Raw genomic sequence first — 5,769 nt, 5'->3', positions numbered from 1 at the left:
TCTTTTCTTTTGGTAAGTCTGGCCAGGGGTTTATCAATCTTATTAATTCTTTCAAAGAACCAACTCCTAGTTTTGTTGATTTGTTCTACTATTCTTTTGGTTTCTATTTCATTGATTTCTTTTTTTTAAAGTTTTGTTTATTTTTTATTTTTTTAAATTAATTTATTTTCAGAAAAACAGTATTCATTATTTTTTCACCACACCCAGTGCTCCATGCAAGCCGTGCCCTCTATAATACCCACCACCTGGTACCCCAACCTCCCCCCCGCCGCCACTTCAAACCCCTCAGATTGTTTTTCAGAGTCCATAGTCTCTCATGATTCACCTCCCCTTCCAATTTACCCCAACTCCCTTCTCTCTAACACCCCTTGTCCTCCATGCTATTTGTTATGCTCCACAAATAAGTCAAACCATATGATAATTGACTCTCTCTGCCTGACTTATTTCACTCAGCATAATCTCTTCCAGTCCCGTCCATGTTGCTACAAAAGTTGGGTATTCATCCTTTCTGATGGAGGCATAATACTCCATAGTGTATATGGACCACATCTTCCTTATCCATTCATCCGTTGAAGGGCATCTCGGTTCTTTCCATAGTTTGGCGACCGTGGCCATTGCTGCTATAAACATTGGGGTACAGATGGCCCTTCTTTTCACGACATCTGTGTCTTTGGGGTAAATACCCAGGAGTGCAATTGCAGGGTCATAGGGAAGCTCTATTTTTAATTTCTTGAGGAATCTCCACACTGTTCTCCAAAGAGGCTGCACCAACTTGCATTCCTACCAACAGTGGAAGAGGGTTCCCCTTTCTCCACATCCTCTCCAACACATGTTGTTTCCTGTTTTGTTAATTTTGGCCATTCTAACTGGTGTAAGGTGATATCTCAATGTGGTTTTAATTTGAATCTCCCTGAGGGCTAATGATGATGAACATTTTTTCATGTGTCTGATAGCCATTTGTATGTCTTGATTGGAGAAGTGTCTGTTCATATCTTCTGCCCAATAAAGCTGGCGGCATCACGTTACCTGATTTCAAGCTTTATTACAAAGCTGTGATCACCAAGACAGCATGGTACTGGCATAAAAACAGACGCATAGACCAGTGGAACAGAGTAGAGAGCCCAGATATGGACCCTCAACTCTATGGTCAATTAATCTTTGACAAAACAGGAAAAAATATACAGTGGAAAAAAGACAGTCTCTTCAATAAATGGTGCTGGGAAAACTGGACAGCTATATGTAGAAGAATGAAACTCGACCATTCTCTTACACCGTACACAAAGATAAACTCAAAATGGATAAAAGACCTCAATGTGAGACAGGAATCCATCAGAATCCTAGAGGAGAACATAGGCAGTAATCTCTTTGATATCAGCTACAGCAACTTCTTTCAAGATATGCCTCCAAAGGCAAAGGAAACAAAAGCGAAAATAAACGTTTGGGACTTCATTAAAATCAAAAGCTTCTGTACAGCAAAGGAAACAGTCAAAAAAACAAAGAGGCAACCCACGGAATGGGAGAAGATATTTGCAAATGACAGTACAGACAAAAGGTTGATATCCAGGATCTATAATGAACTCCTCAAACTCAGCACACATGAAACAGGCAAACACATCAAAAAATGGGCAGAAGATATTTCATTGATTTCTGCTGTGATCTTTATGATTTCTCTTCTCCTGCTGGGTTTAGGCTTTCTTTGTTCTTTCACTAGCTCCTTTAAGTATAGGGGTAGGTTGAGTACTTGAGACCTTTCTCGTTTCTTAAGAAAGGCTTATTTGGCTATATACTTTCCTCTCAGGACTGCCTTTGCTGTGTCCCACATATTTTGAACAGTTGTGTTTTCATTGTCATTTGTGTCCATGAATTTTTTCAATTCTTCTTTAATTTCCTGATTGACCCATTCATTCTTTAGAGGGTTGCTATTTAGCCTTCATGTATTTGAGTTCTTTTCAACTTTCCTCTTGTGATTGAGTTCTAGCTTCAGAACATTGTGGTCTGAAAATATGCAGGGAATGATCCCAGTCTTTTGATACTGGCTGAGACCTGATTTGTGACCCAGGATGTGATCTATTCTGGAGAATGTTCCATGTGCACTAGAGAAGAATGTGTGTTCTGTTGCTTTGGGTTGGAATTTTCTGAATATATCTATGATATCCATTGAGTCCAGTGTGTCACTTAAGGCTTTTATTTCCTTGTTGATCTTTTGCTTGGATGATTTGTCCATTTCAGTGAGGGGGGATGTTAAAGTCCCCTACTATTATTGTATTACTGTCCATGTGTTTCTTTGATTTTGTTATTAATTGGTTTATATAGTTGGCTGTTCCCATGTTAGGGGCATAGATATAAGGTGACTGTCACTGTATAAAATTGCTAGATCTTCTTGTTGGACAGACCCTTTAAGTATGATATAGTGTCCTTCTCCATCTCTTATTATAGTCTTTGGCTTAAAATCTAATTTATCTGATAGAAGGATTGCCACCCCAGCTTTCTTTTGATGTTCATTAGCATGGTAAATTGTTTTCCACCCCCTCACTTTAAATATGGAGGTGACTTTGGGTCTAAAATGAGTTTCTTGCAGACAACATATTGATAGGTTTTGTTTTTTATCCATTCTGATACCCTTTGTATTTTGATTGGGGCATTTCACCCTTTTACATTCAGGGTAACTATTGAGAGATATAAATTTAGTGTCACTGTATTGCCTGTAAGGTGACTGTCACTGTATATTGTCTCTGTTCCTTCCTGGTCTGTCACTTTCAGGCTCTCTCTTTGCTTAGAGGACCCTTTTCAATATTTCCTGTAGGGCTGGTTTGGTATTTTCAAATTCTTTTAGTTTTTGTTTGTCCTGGAAGGTGGTTTTTTTTTTTTTTTTTTTTAAATCTCTTCTTGTATTTTCAACAACAGCCTAGCTGGGTATAGTATTCTTGGCTGCATATTTTTCTCATTTAGTGCTCTGAATATATCATGGCAGTTCTTTCTGGCCTGCCAGGTCTCTGTGGATAAGTCTGCTGCCAGTCTAATATTTTTACCACTGTATGTTACAGACTTCTTGTCCCAAGCTACTTTCAGGATATTCTTTTTGTCACTAAGACTTGTAAGTTTTACTATTAGATAACAGGGTGTGGACCTATTGTTTATTGATTTCGAAGGGGGTTCTCTGTGCCTCCTGGAATTTGATGCTTGTTCCCTTCACCATATTAGGAAATTCTCTACTATAATTTGCTCCAATATACCTTCTGCACCCCCCTCTCTTTCTTCTTCTTCTGGGATCCCAATTATTCTAATGTTGTTTCATCTTATGGTATCACTTATCTCTCAAATTCTCCCCTCGTGATCCAGTAGTTGGTTGTCTCTCTTTTGCTCAGCTACTTTATTCTCTATCATTTGGTCTTCTATATCACTAATTCTCTCTTCTGCATCATTTACCCTAGCAGTAAGAGCCTCCATTTTTAAAAAAAGATTTTATTTATTTATTTGACAGACAGCGATCACAAGTAGGCAAAGAGGAAGGTAGAGAGAGGCTCAGCAGACTCCCTGCTGAGCAGACAGCCCAACTCGGGGCTTGATCTCAGGACCCTGAGACCATGACCTGAGCCAAAGGCAGAGGCTTTAACCCACTGAGCCACCCAGGCGCCCCAAGAGCCTCCATTTTTTATTGCACCTCATTAATAGCTTTTTTATTTCAGATTGGTTAGATTCTAGTTCTTTTATTTTTCCAGAAAGGGATTTTATTTCTCCAGACAGTGTTTCTCTAATATCTCCTATGCTTTTATCGAGCCCAGCTAGCACCTTGAGAATTGTCATTCTGAACTCTAGATCTGACATACTCCAAATGTCTGTATTGATTAGGTTCCTAATCTTTGGTACTGCTGCTTGTTCTCTTTTTTGTGGTGAGTTTTTCCACCTTGTCATTTTATCCAGATAAGAATATATGAACAAGAGAATAAAATACCAAAAGGGTGGCAAAGACCCCAGAAAAATGTACATTAACCAAGTCAGAAGAGACCCCAAATTGGGGGGGAGAAGAAAGGTGGTAAAAAGAAAGGAAAAAAATTATATATGGTGAATAGAACAGAGCCACCTACTTGATTTTGGGTGTATTTTGGTCTCTTAGAAGAATTTACCTCCCAAAATTTTAAAGAAAGAAAAAAATATATATACATACACACACACAAATAAGGGTAAACAATCAGAAGGGATGGAATATGACTGTAAAGATGAAATTTAAAAGAAATTCTAAAAAAAGGAATTGTTAAGATAAGTTGGTTGGAAAAAGAAAGGAAAAAACGTGGAGATAATGCATTCAGGCTGGAGACTAGAACAAAGCCATGTGCTAGATTTAGGGTATATTTTGACCTATTAGAAGAAATTTTATCTCAAAATTTTTTAGAAGAAAAACCCTATATGTATACAAAAAATAAGGTTAAATGCAATGAAGGATAAAATATGACTCTAATAATGAAGGTTTAGAAAGATTTCTTTTTTAGAAAGGTATTGTTAAGATAAACTAGTTAAAAAACTTTAAAATAGGATGGGGGAAAATTAAGAAGAATAAAAAAATTTAAAAAATTTAATTTGCAAGATTAAAGAATTATGGGGAAAAAGCCATGATTTCTACATGTTGTATTCCCGTATCTCTGAAGTTTTGCAGTTCTCATTGATCGGTGAACTTGGTCTTGGCTGGATGCTCTTGCTGATCTTCTGGGAGAGGGGTCTTTTGCAGTGATTCTCAAATGTCTTTGCTGGAGGCGGTATTGCACTGCCCTTGCCAGGGGCCAGGCTACATAATCTGCTCGGGTTTGCTCTGGGGGGCTTTTGTTCCCTGAATGCTTTCCGTAGAGCTATGGAGGCCGGGAATGAAGATGGCGGCCTCCCAGTCTCCAGCCCATGGAGCTGAGAGCTCAGGGCCCCACCCTTCAGGGTGCCCTCAGAGAAAAGCAGTCACGCTCTCCCGTTTCCCTCATCTCTGGCCACACTCTGAGCTCACTCGGCCTGTGACCTTGTGTTTCTGTCTCTGGCGCACGCCCCGTCTGGAGTCTCCAAACCTAGCAGATTCCTGCCACCCGGTTGTGCTGCTCCTCCCAGAGAGGAAGGTGAGCCTCCCAGATCTGCTGCTTCTGGTGACCCTGCTGGAAGAGCAGTGGCCTGACTGTCCCACAGCTCACTGTTTAAGGTAACCCCAAGCTGAGAGCTCACTCCTCGGCTCTGTTTCTGTAGCTGGCTTCCCCGCTCTAATACCTACGGGCTTTGCTACACTCAGACACTCCCAGTATTTCTACGACCCTGCAGACCCGAGACCACACTGTCCCTGCAAGGGCTTCACACCTGCTTAGCCTCTGGAGCGATGTCCCTTGGTGGAGCAGACTTCTAAAAGTTCTGATTTTGTGCTCTGCTGCTCCACCGCTTGCTGGGAGACAGCCCCTCCCCCCATGGTCTATCTTCCTGTCCCTTCGATTCACTTCTCCAAATGTCCTACTCAAGAAAGTGGTCCGTTTTCTGTTCCTAGAGTTGCTGCTCTTCTTCCCTTCGGTCTTCTGTTGGGTTTGTAGGTTTCATAATGGTTTGATAATTATCTAGCTGAACTTCTGGGACCTGAATCTCAGTCTTCTACTTCTCTGCCATCTTACCTCCAGCCTCATTCAGGGAATGCCCTCTTTGCTCCATAAAATCATTGGCTGTTGACTTTATTTCCAAGCCTTTACTGTAAAGCTGTCATAGCTTTAAGCCAGCTTTACCCAATTCTAGGGCTTGGGATGTGTTTGGACTGCT

Source organism: Neovison vison, chromosome 1, assembly GCF_020171115.1.
Source record: "Neovison vison isolate M4711 chromosome 1, ASM_NN_V1, whole genome shotgun sequence".
Taxonomy (NCBI): Eukaryota; Metazoa; Chordata; class Mammalia; order Carnivora; family Mustelidae; genus Neogale; species Neogale vison.
The sequence above is the reverse complement of the archived record's forward strand: the minus strand, read 5'-3'. Positions refer to the sequence as shown.